Consider the following 14,610-nt stretch of genomic DNA (forward strand, 5'->3'; position numbering starts at 1 on the left):
AGCATGTGCAGAGTGCTTCTTAGGAGGAACTTTAGATCTGATTTAACACTCGGATCTGGCCCAGTGTAGGAGGAGGGATACTCCACCAATGCTAAATGGCTGGGTAAATCAAGTAGCACTCCACTTCAGTAATGTTGCTGACCTTCCTTATTAATTCCTGTTGTAAACGAGTTTTAGCTTTTTTCCACAGTGTTGTAAACTAGGAACAAGTCCACTCCAGCATTTCCCACCCCACAGTCTGATATGAATTATGCTGGAGTCAACTCAGTGGAAACAGTACCTATCCTAATCACGTGGGAATAAACCAGGAATAATTCAACTTTCCTTTCACTGTTCTATCACCAGGAGTAAGACATGTCGTTTCCGCTGGCTTGGTAATTTCTCCTTTTTACTTTCAGTTGGGATCTTGAGGTCTTGTTTCTCCCACCTCTTTTGCCCTGGAGTAAATTATGAGTACATCTTTGTGGTCAGTCATTACTCTCAGGGTGTGTTTTTCCTGGTGTAAGCCCAGAGTAACTGAAGGATGATTCTCACCCCCTTTCCTTCAACTGAAACCACTTGAGCTTATGATCCATCTCAAGGGTCAGATTGGATTTTGGGCTGCAATTCTCTGCTTTCTACCTTGAAGTAAGTGGTAGTATCTTCTTTGGAGTCATGGGGTTCTGTAGCTCTGTTGCTCGTTCCAGTAGTAGCTTCATATGCAGTATGCCAGACAGGTTCTGTCTTGCTTCTTCCTCTTCCATTTTACTTTGGTGTAAAAAAAAAAAAAAAAGCTCCTTTTGTAGTCTACGAACAAAGTCTTCTTTTACTTGGCTTCACAGCTGACTACATGGAGATCCATGTACCTGACTCTCTCTTCCTTTCCAGTAAAAGGGGTGTGTGTGTGTGTGTGTGTGTGTGTGTGTGTGTGTGTGTGATCTTGTTCGATTTTAGTAGGTGTGAATTGACTGCTCTTGCCGGAGACAAAAGGGAAGGAATCCTTGCTCTCTCTGCTTTTTGGGGAGTGCAGCTTGAAAGGTCTGGGCAGGATCGCCACGTGGCTTCTGCAGCATCTGTGCAAAGGGAATTATGTGCAACTTGTCCACAGGGAGCCTCAGGAGAAGAGGACAGAGGGGAGATGGTTGTATCCAGAAATGGCTGTTGCTGTGGTGATGCTAGAGGCTGAGCAGACGGGTTAGCTGAGTGACAGCAGCGCTGTAGGAGTCGCAGTGCTTAATTTGTCAAACTGGAGGCTCCTGGGGCCCAGATGTTCCCTAGGGGCATTCCTTTCATGAGGCCAGGTGAAGCGGTTGCTTCAGGCGTTAGATTATTGGGGCATCAGCTAATCTCCAGTTCTTCAGGACTGATTTGATCCCTGCAAGCTGTGTTGAAACCCCTGCTAACTGGGCAAAGAGGCACCTTTTTAACGTGGTGATTCTCTTTATTGAGCAGGGGGAGAGCAACTGGCCCTATCCATCCCCAGCACAGCATCCCTCCAGTGGCTGTTGCTGGTGTCTGCCTTAGGTTTCCTTTTAGATTATGAGCCCTTTGGGGACAGGGAGCCATCTTTGTTTGTTTGTTGTTTCTCTGTGTAAACGCTTTGGAAACATTTGTTGAAAAGTGGTATATAAATATTTGTTGTTGTTGCTTTGCAAGGCGCGCTCCTCCTCCTGTGCAGTTCGCAAGAAGCGTGCGGGGAGAAGAGGCGGTTGCTGGCAACCTTCCCACCTCCCACGCCACTTTCAAAAGCTGGCAGGGGTCTGTTTTGAAAGGGGGTTGGCCCCCACCTGCCATGTGGGGTGAGGCAGCGTCTGGTGCCTTGCCTCAGATGCCACAATATTCCGGGCTGCCCCTGATTTTCCCTTAATCTTCCGTGGTTATTTGGTACTGCTGGAAGGGTGAGAAATGCACTTTGCACATGGCTTAGATAGGTTTGCCTCTCCAGCCACCCTGCCATGACAGAGTGGGGGAAGATGTCCAGATGCAACTTGTGAGTTCAGTTGGGAAAAGTAGCTTTGGGAGCAGCTGAACCCGGGATCTCCTTAAGCCTGAAGACCCCCGGGGGGGGAGTTATCTTCCATTCTCACTCCATCCCCGCTAGGACCAAAATGAGCATTGCCCTCAATCGACTTGTCAGAATTAGAAATGTATACCAAAAAATCAAACCGGAGTCCGTTCATTGTGCATAACTTTTAAATTTTATCGATTTTTAAAATCAATTTTTAAATTTTGATGTGCATTTAATGTATTTTTATTTATGATTTTTTATCTTTTTATGAATTTTAAATGTTATGTTTTATGTCTTAGTTCTGTACACCACCTAGAGATTTTTATATGAGGCAGTATAGAAAGGCAATAAATAAACAATAAATACACCAATAATTGTTCTTTGCAAGCCTTTTCAAGGTAGAAGAATCTGCTTGAGTGTTCCTTTTGTCCCGATGAATTTCGGCTCTACTGCTTGTACACTTGAATGTCTGAGGTGCCTTCAGGGTCCCTTTGAGCCTAACATTTGTTTCCATTGGAGTGCTTTTGGAGTGATTCACGTGGTGGAACAGATGGAGAAAAGGAGGATGGAAATGGCCTGTCATGTGGATTTGTATCCTCCCCCTCCACCCCCGGGAAGTATCCACCTGAGAACTGCTGAAACCAGCGAAAACTCCTCTCTGTGGGTGATTCTTCTAAGCAAATTTCCCCCACTTATGGATCTTTTCCTGTAGAGCAAAAATTCATAAAGAGCTGCTGTATTCTGAGGACCAAGTTACATGCTCTGTTCAACCTGTCATTAAGAGATGGGCTTAAAACAAGAAGACCAGAAGTGTTTCTCTTGTGTGAAAAGCAGCGGTCCGGTGGTCTGATATGGCTTTGGCACCGTGGCACATGGCAGAGGGGGATAACTTCCTTGTGCCATCTTTCTGTTGAAAATAACTTCTTGGAGTAGCTATTTCCTAGGGCCATGCGACGCTTTCAGGATTCTGCTGTGGCCCTCTGTGATCCGTATTGGGCCCATTCACACGTTATGTTCAACACCCGTATGAGTGTACAGTGTACACAGGTACAGGGGCGTAGCAAGGATGGAGTGGGCCCAGAGACAAGATTTTAAAATGCCCCCCCACCCCCGAAGCTCAGCTCATGAAGTAAAGAGGCTAAATAGTGGTAACAAAAAGCATAGTAAAATAAGTGTGTGTGTATACACACACACACACACCCCTATGTGCCACAATAGAACATAATCCTAAATTATTTTTTAAAACGTTTTGTAAATTGTGGATGATGCAAGTCCTTTAATGGTACTAGAGAAAGACATGCTGTTCTGGTAGCTCCAGGTCTTAACACTCACACCAATTTCGGAGGATGAATACAACTGAAGGAAGCCTGGGTGGGTGCGTGGCTGGGGGAGTCAGTCATGTGACTTGCCTCCAGGGGCCCCCCTCAAGGCAGTGGGCCCCCAGACAACTGTCTCCCCTTGCCCTATTATAGTTACGCCCCTGCACAGGTACCGAACTGTACCCAGGTGCAGTCATTTACATAATATGTTGAACGCAGGTACAGAGGTAGGGTTCCTATCTGTACCCTTCATGAGAAGAGCCTGTATCCAGGTTCACTCTTAAAATGAACACAGGTACAGCCATATACACAAACACATGTACGAGTGTAATGATGTCTGTACACTTGTACTGCATAATGTCTGAATCAGGCTCTATAAGCACGCTTTGGTTGGGGCCAGTGAAGCAAGCAAGACTGAATCCTCGTCCAGCCCCTGAAAGCTTTTACTTGGCCTCTCCTTAAAGGTACTTAAAATACCAGGAAGGGACCAGGGGATAGGCTGCGTTCCTGCATCTTTGTTCCTGGTGGCGAGCGAGCAGACAGAGTCTTCTGCAGCTTGAACATGGTTATGCCTTTTTACTTGCCTTGGAGTCCGGGGAATGGCACAGAAGTTTCTGGGAACTGTAGTCTTTTCTGAGCATGCATCCATGTGGCCCCTCTCCTGCCCAATTTGGTAACTAGTTTTAGGGCAGGCCTTGACAAAATTCATTTGGATTTAGGAGCCAGATACTTGTCAAGATTACTGGACTTGGTGACAGACAGACACTGTGGAAGGGGATTGTGTAGCTGGGCTTCTCTTGAGCCCGATTCAGGCATTATGCTGTACGAGTGTACAGATGTCAGTACACTTGTAGATGTGTTTGTGAGAATGGCTGTACTTGTGTCCATTTAAAAAGTTAACCTGGATACAGGCCTTTCAGATGCATGTGTGGATAGGCAAGGCTGTAGAAATCCACTAGTCTACTAGCCTGTGACGAGTGAAAAACGATGCCTGACGAGTGGAAAAAAAAATTCCTGATGAGCAATCTACCAACATAGCTTGACGAGTAAAATACTTTGTCTGACAAACTGAGCCAATACCTGTGTTCACTGTACTCTTCTTGTCTGAGTGCTGAACATAATGTACAAATGGGCCTGTAATCCCCTGTAGAAGTAACACCCTTAGAAGAGAAAGAGAGCTGCCTGGGACCAGTCAAGCTTTTTACTCAGGAACTCGCCCTCTGAATATCCTAGTCTAGGCACGGTGTTGCCACGGCGCCTGGGATTTGTCAAGCCCTGCTTTAGGGGTGCCGGGAGCCACCAGAGGGCTGGAGGGTCCATCCTGAACCGAAGCAGGACTCCCCCAGCCGGTCCAAATCAGATCGGGAACTCCTCTGAAGTGGTTCCTGTATTAAAGCAAGGCTGCTTTGCACGGCCCTCCATGTTTTCTGCCAGCGCTGCTGTTTGTGGCAAATGGTCACCTCAGAGAGGCAATTTTTGGTAGGGAAACCACACAGGAAGGAAACGTTAATCTCCCCTCTCTTTGTGTATCATGGTGGAAACCAGATTGGGCTCCTTTGCGGTTTCTTCTTGATGCAAAAAGGACACTTTTTCAGTCCCTTTTAAAGTCAGTCTTCATGCTGGGTTTAGTGGAATGGACCTACACTTCTTCGGCCGTCCAGCTGTTGGACTACAGCTCCCATCATCCTCGGCTGCAGTGACCAGTAGTCAGGGATTATGGGAGCTGTAGTCCAGCAACAGCTGGAGGTCTGAAGTTGCAGCCCGGGTGTAGGGCATGGGTCCGTCCGGCCCAGTGCAGTAGCCGCTCCGAGGACTTGGGCAGAGATCGCATCTTTTAATCGGATTGAAACTAGGGTGGTCGAGATGCAAATGTTGTGCGCCCCACCACGGAACTTCGGCTCCTGTGCTTGATGAGAGCTGGTACCCCAAATATGCAAAAGCCGGGGGTGGGGGGAGAGGGAAGAGGAAACGGAGAGGTTGTGGCTGAAACACTGAAAGGGGAACTAGCAACAGCAACCTACTGCCGGCGTCAGCAAAGCGAGGGAAATAGGTATTTGCATTCCCACCTGATGCAGAAGTGGTTCATATTGGCTTTTGAAATGTAAATAACTTCAGCCTGCAGCTCTTGGGGTGAGGTTGCTGGGTGGAAAGTGCTTAAAGTAAAGTGTTCCTTGGAGTCAGTGTCGACTCCTAGCGCCCACAGAGCCCTGTGGTTGTCTTTGATAGAATACAGGAGGGGTTTGCCATTGCTTCCTCCCGCGCACTATGAGATGATGCCTTTCAGCATCTTCCTATATTGCTGCTGCCCGATATAGGCGTTTCCCATAGTCTGGGAAACATACCAGCGGGGATTTGAACCGGCAACCTCTGGCTTGCTAGGCAAGTCATTTCCCTGCTGCGCCATGAGGTGGCTGGGAAGTGCTTCCGGTACAATAATTAAAGGCAGTTCACACACAGTGAAAACCATGATGTAGGGGACACATGTCGCAGGCAGAAAGTCTGCAGCCGAGTTGACTTCCCAAGCTAACTTCCCACAAAGCAGCATTGTGTCCTGTAGGGTTCCGTCTTGTCCCGCACACTGCTAAACATCTCTGCACAGCATATGGGAGAAGGTCATCTGGAGCTCTGAGATAAGACAAGGTTCTGAAACCAAGGTTCCAGATGTTGGACTGCGACTCCCATCATCCCCTGCCACAATGGCTGCCATTGTGGCAGGGGTTGATGGGAGTTGTAGCCCAACACCTGGGGACCCAGGTTTCAGAATCGGAACCCCTGGGGCCAGTACGCTGATGATACCCACTCTATAACCCTCTCCGGAAGGCTGATCCTACACACATTCAGTGAACATGTGGGGGGGCAGGGGCAGGGGCAGTGTCACGGTGGCAGGCCCCGCCCCCTGCGGAATTTGCATTTATTGCCCCAATTGCAACATTCCTATGCAGGATCAGGAACCTTGCGAGGTGCCACTGCAGGCTTCCTGATAATGTGGACAGGTGCTTAAGTGGTTTGCATGTTGCAGACAGGCCTATAAACGTGTGTGGCAGAGGATGGAGACTGTACCCCCTCCACCATATACACGTTCACAAGAACCAGCCCAAGGGCTTGCTTTGAAGCCGATTCCGGGGAGGATGTAGAGGTCCGGAAGCTGGGGCCAGTGAGGGACTGGATGCGGGCAAATGCATGGAGCCTGCATCCAGACGAGGACGGCGCTCTGTTGGTTGGATGAGCGGGATACCTGGGAATAGGTACTCGGCCTGTTCTGGATAGAATAGCATTCCTCCTCTTCCTGCTGCAAACTGTCAATTTGGGCACATTCCTGGATCCACCATTACTGCTAGATGGCCAGGTGCTGGTTGTGGCCCAGAGTGCTTTTGCTCAGTTTTGGCTAGTGTGGTGTAGTGGTTAGAGTGTTGGACTAGGACCAGAGAGACCTGAGTTCAAATCCCCATTCAGTCATGAAACTCACTGGGTGACTCAGGGCCAGCCACTTTTCTCTCAGCCTAACCTACCTCACAGGGTTGTTGTGAGGATAAACATAACCATGTGCGCGGCTCTGGGCTCCTTGAAGGAAGAGTGGGATAGAAATGCATAAATAAAAAAAAAATGACAGCTGCAGCCTTGGGTAGAGAAGCCAGATCTTGCCCCAGTTACGTGCGCCGTGGCTACTTCCAGGTTGAACTACCTCCTCTTTATGGGAGGAGAGCTGGTCTTGTGGTAGCAAGTATGAATGGTTGGCTTTGCTAAGCAGGGTCTGCCCTGGTTTGCATTTGAATGGTAGACTACACTTGTGAGCACTGTAAGATATTCCCCTTTGGGGATGGGGCTGCTCTGGGAAGAGCATCTGAAGTCCCAAATTCCCTCCCTGGCATCTCCAAGATGGCATTGAGAGAGACTCCTGCCTGCAACCTTGGAGAAGCTGATGCCAGTCTGTGAAGACAATACTGAGCTAGATGGACCAATGGTCTGACTCAGTAGGAGGCAGTTTCCTGTGTTCCCACAGGAATGAGGCTGCCCTTGGAATGTGCCTGGAAACTTCAGGTGGCGCAAACAGCAGTTGCTGCTCACTGGAGCCTGGTTCTTTGATACTATGCCACCTCCATTGCTTTCTGAGTTTTTTCTGAAGTGCTGTTTTTGACCTTTTAAAAAGCCCTACCTAAATGGTTTGGGATATCATCCAAAGTGGGGGGTTCCCAACCTTAGATTTCCACATGTTGTTGGACTACAACTCCTATCGGTGAGCAATCCACATGGCATTGTGGCTGTGGATGATGGGAAATACAGTCCAACAACATCTGGAGACCCAAGTTTGGGAACTTCTGATCTAAAGGAGAACCTTTGCAAACATCAACCCTGCTTGTGATCCTGCTCCATGTTCCACCACCCTACAAGATCCAGCTGGCGAGTGTGTGGGATAATGTCTTCTTGGTAGTTGCACTTGGACTGTGGAACTCCTTGCCACAAGAGATCCACCTGACTCCCTCTCTTTGGTCCTTTAGGTGTTCATTAAAAACATTGTTTCTCTGATGTTCTGTCCAATAGGACATTTTTGGAGAACTTGTCTTTTCTTTTTTATTGTTGCTTTTTAGGGGGTGGGGGGGTAGGGGCAGGCTTTTGTTGTTTTATTGCTTATGGTATTGTGATGGTTGTTAGCTGTCACGAAGGCCAAGTCTCAAGAAATCTGCTGGTCTGTGACGAGTGAAACATGATGTCTGATGAGTGAAAAAAAGTCCTGAAGAGTAATGTACCAATATAGCTTGAGGAACCATCTGACGAGTAAAATATTTTGTCTGGCTGGTGAACAGAGCCAATGTTTCTTGACCCCTGATGAACACCCCTTTTTGGAGACGGAAAGGCTTTAATAATCAGTCCATATGTCATTTATCTGTTCAGCTCAGCCACAGAATATATTCTTATAATGACCTGCTCAAGTAGCATTTTTTAAAAACGTTAGAGAAATACATGGAGGGCAAGCCTGGGGATGGCTAGGACCCCTTATAGCCAGAAGGCTGACCTCTGCTTTGAGATACATTTTGCCTCTGACAGTGCTTAATTTCTCAAAACAGGGCCGCTAGGCTTCCAGACAGGCAGGATGCCTTTCATTCTCCCAGGCCCAGCATATATAGGAAGCTGCCGTATACAGAGTTATACCCAACAGGTCCATGTAGCTAAGTATTGTCTGCACGGAGTGGCCGCGATGTGCGGAGTTTGACTGGAATCTTTCCCTCCCTGCCTGGAGATGCTGGCAGAGTTTGAACCTGGGTCCTTCTGCATACAATGCAAATGCTCGCAAGACTGAGCAGTGGCCTCATCCAGCATTAGCACTAAGCGCCATCGGGCAGCCACGGAGGCCTCTGCTGTTAATGCCTTCGCCGGCCCCTGTGGAAGGTTGGGCCCAGCCGGCAACCGGTGACTACTGGTTGCGTGGACCCCTCTATCTTTGCTGTGGCAGTAGAGGCAGGTTTCTTTCCTTTTCAGTGGGCCAGCAGCAGCCGCAACCGTGATCTAGCCAGGGGCTTGCTGTCCGCCGTGAGTGTTTGTCTCTTGCGGTGCCCTGTGTAGCATTGCAAGACTACACAGAGCCTTGTGGCAGGGAGAGCTTGGCTGGCAGCGGCCCCTGGCTGAAATGACTTGTTGCCACTCCCAGCTTCCCAAGGATGAGGGGAGCCCCCACCTGCACCCATGATGAGAGCTGGTCTTGTGGTAGCAAGTATGAGTGGTCTCCTTTGCTAAGCAGGGTCTGCCCTGGTTTGCATTTGAACGGAAGCCTACTTGTGTGAGCACTGTGAGATATTCCCCTCGGGGGATAGGGCCATGGCTTAGTAGAAGAGCGCCTGCATGCAGATGGTTCCAAGTTCTCGGCCTGGTTCCAGACGGGGCTGGGAGAGACTCCTGCCTGCCACCTTGGAGAAGCCGCTGCTGGTCAGGGTAGACAATACTGAGCTGGATGGACCAAGGGTCTGACTCGGTAGAAGGCAGCTTCCTATGTTCCTAAGATGAAGAAAGGCTAGAAGGGGACCCATCAGAGTCCACCTTGCCTAAGGCCCCCTGAAATCCAGAGCCAGCCCTGTGCTCTGCTCTGAAAATATTTCCACAGATGTGGGCTAGCCCTGGGTTTTCAGTGAAAAGAGAAATGCACTCTGTCAGTTCCCAGCGGGGCGGTTTTGTTGATTGCTTTGACTGAGTAATTCAACAGCTGAATGGCACTTCTGAAAATATGGTTTTAGGGGGCCGGGTTTGAGTGAAGCCTGATCCCCGCCTGGCGGATGCTCACAGGAGATGGATATTCCCATCATGCCTTGCTTCTCAACTTCCCTCTGACATCTGGCTGCCCACAGTCGGAAGACAGAATGCTGCTCGGACAAGCCATTGTTCAGACCCAGCGTGATAGGTCCCCCCCCCCTTTAATGGCCTTAGGGCATGCTGGGAAGGCTTAGTCCTCCAGGATATCCATTTACATAGAACGTGTGGGCTTAAAAGGGTTGTGAAGCACTTTCCTGTAGACCGCCCTTGGGAAGTGGCCAGAATCAAGAGTTCCATATTGGTTTCATGCTGATGTATCATTTCAAAGCATCTGAATGATTACTGGAAGGCATGAATGCATTAGACTGGCTTGAACGATGCCGATGCCGTGCATGCGGGAGGAGCGTAGGCACGTGTCCCCCCCCCCCCGCATGCTGGTGTGCATCATTTTGGCAAACTGCTCCCCCTCCCAATGCAATTAAGAGACAGCATCTTGGAGCACTGGGTGGGAGAGAAGGCATGCATGCCCACAGGACTTCTGCGCATATTAGTCTTATTCAGACATTACGTCGTACCTCTGTTCCAATGTCTGTACACACGTACATGTTTTAGTGTGAATGGCTGTTGCGGCTTCCAGCAGAAGTGTGCAAGCTAAGTGGGAACAGGTTGCTTCTCCCTCTTCCAAGCCACATCTGTCTGGCTCAGGCAAGTAATGGACCGGCCTGACCAGGAAGAGTCCGTGTGTTGCTTTTTCACTTCTCATCCCGGTTGCATCTGTCCATTGTTTTGCTCAGGCGCCAAACGTAAATTTCCAAGTGCCGTGGTGAGCTGGCACCTGGGAATGGTTGAGCCCAGATCCAAAGCAAAAAGAAAATTGTGCTTTTCTGTGCATGGTGTTAGGGCGGACCTGCTGTTAGGGTCTAGCCCTCAGATTTGGAATGGGTTTGGTTTCAAGCCGTTTCCTTGAACACGCTGGCTTAATTCAGACACTCTGCCAAAGGGTGGCTTGCAGTTCCAAATATGCAATGGATGAAACCATGGTTTGGACCTGCTTGCTTGCCTTTTGCATGTGCTCCCTCCCTTCAAACCATGCTTTTGAATTCTGGTTTGCTGGCTGATCCCAAACCAGGATTGCACTAACTCAGGATCAAAGGGGCTTAATCCTTTGCACATTGTTGTGAGATTTTCCTGAAGTCCCCCTGGCTTCTAGGGGGTCAGACCAGAAGTGATCTTAAATTTGTAATAGCACCTGTGCATCTGATTCTCCTTTCTTTGATGTAATGTCTAAGAGAACATGTAATGTTTTAATGTTGATTGTGATTTTAACTGCAGGATTTGCAGGGATTTCAGTGTTGCCTATAGGCGTAAATACGGAAACCATGAATAACAAAATCTTACCCCTATAGGGATCTAGGGGTTTGATTCCTTGCATCAAAAAGGGGGGGGGCATAAAAGAGAGGGGGCAGAAATAAAAGGAGGAAAATTCAGTACCTTGCTCTCCTGGTTTCCAGATTTCCTGCAGTGCCCTGCCAACCCCCACATTGGCCAGATTTTGGGTGTATATTCACCATTTTTTAAAAAATGCTGTAAAATGGTTGCTGGAAATGACACCAGAAGTCACTTCTGTGTCATTACTGGTCACTCAGGATCTGCAAATAGGCAAATTCCACCTGTTTTTCAGGCAGAAACTGGGGCTCTAAGCCCCATCTGCGGATATATGAAACCGCAGTTGTTGAAACTGTGAATAATGAGAGCCTCCTGTATTCTAGCTGGTTCTGTTTTAATTGGTTTATAACTCATCTAGATATCTTTTTATAAATAAGGTATTTAACATGCAGTAGTAGTAATTGTCTTAATTGAATAATTGAGAAACAGCCTCCTGCCATGTAGGAGTCTCTTGGCTGGGTCCCACAATCGCAGCAATGTGCGTTTACTGGGACTCTCTAGATTGCCATGTGCGCCCACAAAAGCGTGTTGTGAGAACCCAGGAAAAGTCAATGATCTCCAGTTGGCAGCAGGCCAACCTGACATTAAGCCAGCATCAGGAAGTGAGGTCCAAATCTTAGATTACCAGTGTTGGGCTGGCACTTTTTAAAAATTTAACATTTTATATCCCGCACTTCCTCCAAGGAGCCCAGAGCGGTGTACTACATACTTAGGTTTCTCCTCACAACCACCCTGCGAAGTAGGCTAGGCTGAGAGAGAAGTGACTGGCCCAGAGTCACCCAGCAAGTCTCATGGCTGAATGGGGATTTGAACTCGGGTCTCCCTGGCCCTAGTCCAGCACTCTAGCCACAACACCACGCTGGCTCTGGGTTCTCCCAACACGCTGCATGGGAGCAAGTGCACTGCGGGAATCTTTGGGTCCCTGTAGACGGACATCATGAGATATTCTCTCTCTGTTGCCTACAGCCTGTGAACCACCCCCACCCACCCAACGCTGATGAGTGGCGGAGAGATTCGTATCTTGGGTGACCAGTTCTTGCCACAGCCTCTGCCTGGCACTTTGCTAGCATTTCCTCCTCTTCATAGCGAGAAGAATCTCCACTAAACCTCCTCATTTCCTGCCTCCGGAAAGACGCATTTCCCTTCTCCATGGAAAAAGGTTAGAGAGTGAGAATCGGTTCTGGGACTGTGGCTTGAGAGGTCCCAGTCCGCTCCGTAGGAGGCCTGCGGCCTGCGAGACCGACTTCTGCACGGAGTCCCTGGCTGAGAGCAGAGCAGGAGGGAGGCCAGCTCCAGGTACAGATGCCCCACCCCGCTCTCCTCCCTATAATGTCTCTGATTCCACCGTTCCTCTCCGATTCCTAATGCCTCCCTCTCTCACCTCTTCGTTGTCCACGGCTTGCTAGAGTACGGCCGACGGCAGTGCCACAGACCCGTGAGTTTATTGCCAGGACCGATGAGAACTAGAAGCTTGCTCTTTGTGGAATGCAGTCTGGGGTTGGGGCATTTCTGCCTGAGACCCATGCCATCGCTTTCGGCTGCTCTGCAAAATCTGCCAACCTTTCACAGTGCAACAGGATGCATTCTTTGGGGTTCTTATAGCTGGACGTCAAGTTGGTTAGGGATTGAGGCCTCCTGCAATTGTTGTTGTTGTTGTATTACGTGTCCTCTGTGCCAGCAGAAGGGGATGCAGGGGTATGTTTCTTTTATGTATTCATTTACGTCATTTGCATCTTGCTGCCTGCAAAGATGAGGTCCCAAATTCAATCCCTGCAGCCTCTCCAGGTAGGACTAGGAAAGACTCCTGGCTTGAAACCTTAGCGAGCCAGTGCTGATCACTGTTGACAATACTGAGCAGGATGGATCAATGGTCTGACTCGGTGTAAAGCAGCTTCCAATGTTCCTTTCTTCCAAGGAGCTCAGGGCAATGTTCTTCTCCCCTGATTTTATCCACACAACAACCCTGTGAGGTGGGTTAGGCCGAGAGAGAGTGGCTCACCCGAGTTCATGTCTTAGTGGAGATTTGAGTCCAGGGCTTCCTAGGGAAGAGAGCTGGTCATGGGAAGAGAGCTGGTCTTGTGGTAGCAAGCATGACTTGTCCCCTTAAGCTAAGCAGGATCCACCCTGGTTGCATGTGAATGGGAGACTAGAAGTGTGAGCACTGTAAGATATTCCCCTCAGGGGATGGAGCCGCTCTGGGAAGAGCAGAAGGTTCCAAGTTCCCTCCCTGGCAGCATCTCCAAGATAAGGCTGAGAGAGCTTCCTACCCGCAACCTTGGAGAAGCCGCTGCCAGTCTGTGTAGACAATACTGAGTGAGATGGACCAATGCTATGACTCAGTATACGGCAGCTTCCTATGTTCCTATGTACTCCTAGTTTGGGACTCGACCACACTGGCTTGTTTTTACACATACGCTAACAGAATTGCATGAATGAAATTAATACAATGATGCAGAACCTCCTAGACCCTCTGCCCTTATTTCAGGGCATGTCCCCCTTTAAGGGAGGAACATTATATTCCATAAAGGAGGAGGGTCCCAAATGGACTACGGCTCCCATCACCCACTGCTGCAAAGGCAGGTGTAGATAATAGGAGTTGTAGTCCAACAACATATGTGGAGCCTAGGTTGGAGAACCCCTGCAGTGAAGCATTAAAGAGGCCTATTAATTCTGTAGCAGGGCACTGGGGCGCCCCTTTGTTCTGATTCTCTGATATGCAGCCGCACATTTTAGGCGTTGCTGCTTTCCAGAGTGGGATGTGAAGCGGACAGCTGTAGTGATCCAAACAAGGGCAGCACTTTCCCTATGTAGAGATTGTAACGGAGCTGCGTTCCTGGCTTCTAGGCCAGGCCCCAGATTACAGGAGGGTGGAGTGTTTCTGTTTCCGTCTGCATCAAAACAAGAGTCTAGATGAAACTGTCCTTGTCGAATGAGGAGGCTAGCCTACCGTAAAACAGATCCTATGAATTCTATTTGTAGAAAGGACTCCTTAGTTAAAAACAGGATGCTGCTTTCTGATGAGTCAGACCCTTGGTCCATCTAGCTCAGTATTTTCTACACTGACTGGCAGCAGCTCTCCAAGGCTTCAGGCGGGAGTCTTTTTCTACCCTCCCTGGAGATCCAGCCGGGGGTTGAACATGGGACCTTCTGCTTACAAAGCAAGGACTCTACTACTGAGCTATAGCCCCTCTCCCCTTTTCTAACCAGGGTGTTCCTGATCATGTATAGACTTCATCCTTGGAATAACTGTTGAATGACTGCAACCTGCCCTGTGCAGGTGAAATTAAGGAGCAGGACTCTTTGGTGTTTGGTTCATAAAATGAGATAAGAGCCAGCGTGGTGTAATGGTTAGAGTGCTGGACTAGGACCGGGGAGACCCGAGTTCAAATCCCCATTCAGCCATGAGACTTGCTGGGTGACTCTGGGCCAGTCACTTCTCTCTCAGCCTAACCTACTTCACAGGGTTGTTGTGAGGAGAAACCTAAGTATGTAGTACACCGCTCTGGGCTCCTTGGAGGAAGAGCGGGATATAAATGTAATAATAATAATAATAATCTTCCTTGTTGTGCAGTTGGTCACTGGGGGAAACAAAGTCATAGACTGCACAGACCTTTGGTC

General features: G+C 48.9%; 1 protein-coding gene across 10 annotated transcripts in view; it reads left to right on the plus strand.

The window, feature by feature from the left end:
- The window catches only part of ARHGEF15 (Rho guanine nucleotide exchange factor 15), a 76,866-nt gene that overhangs the window by 25,962 nt on the left and 36,294 nt on the right, over positions 1–14,610 (plus strand). For 3 of the 10 annotated variants that reach the window (XM_053265576.1, XM_053265578.1, XM_053265577.1), the window contains one exon: positions 11,959–12,288. The exons of 3 other annotated variants lie outside the window; for them this stretch is intronic. The gene's annotated coding sequence lies outside the window, so the exon portion shown is untranslated. Of the gene's footprint in view, positions 1–11,958; positions 12,289–14,250; positions 14,270–14,610 lie in introns of those variants that run through there. 4 more of the 10 variants (XM_053265580.1, XM_053265584.1, XM_053265579.1 and 1 more) reach the window with 3 other exon arrangements.

Source organism: Hemicordylus capensis, chromosome 6 (genome assembly GCF_027244095.1).
Source record: "Hemicordylus capensis ecotype Gifberg chromosome 6, rHemCap1.1.pri, whole genome shotgun sequence".
NCBI classification, from domain to species: Eukaryota; Metazoa; Chordata; class Lepidosauria; order Squamata; family Cordylidae; genus Hemicordylus; species Hemicordylus capensis.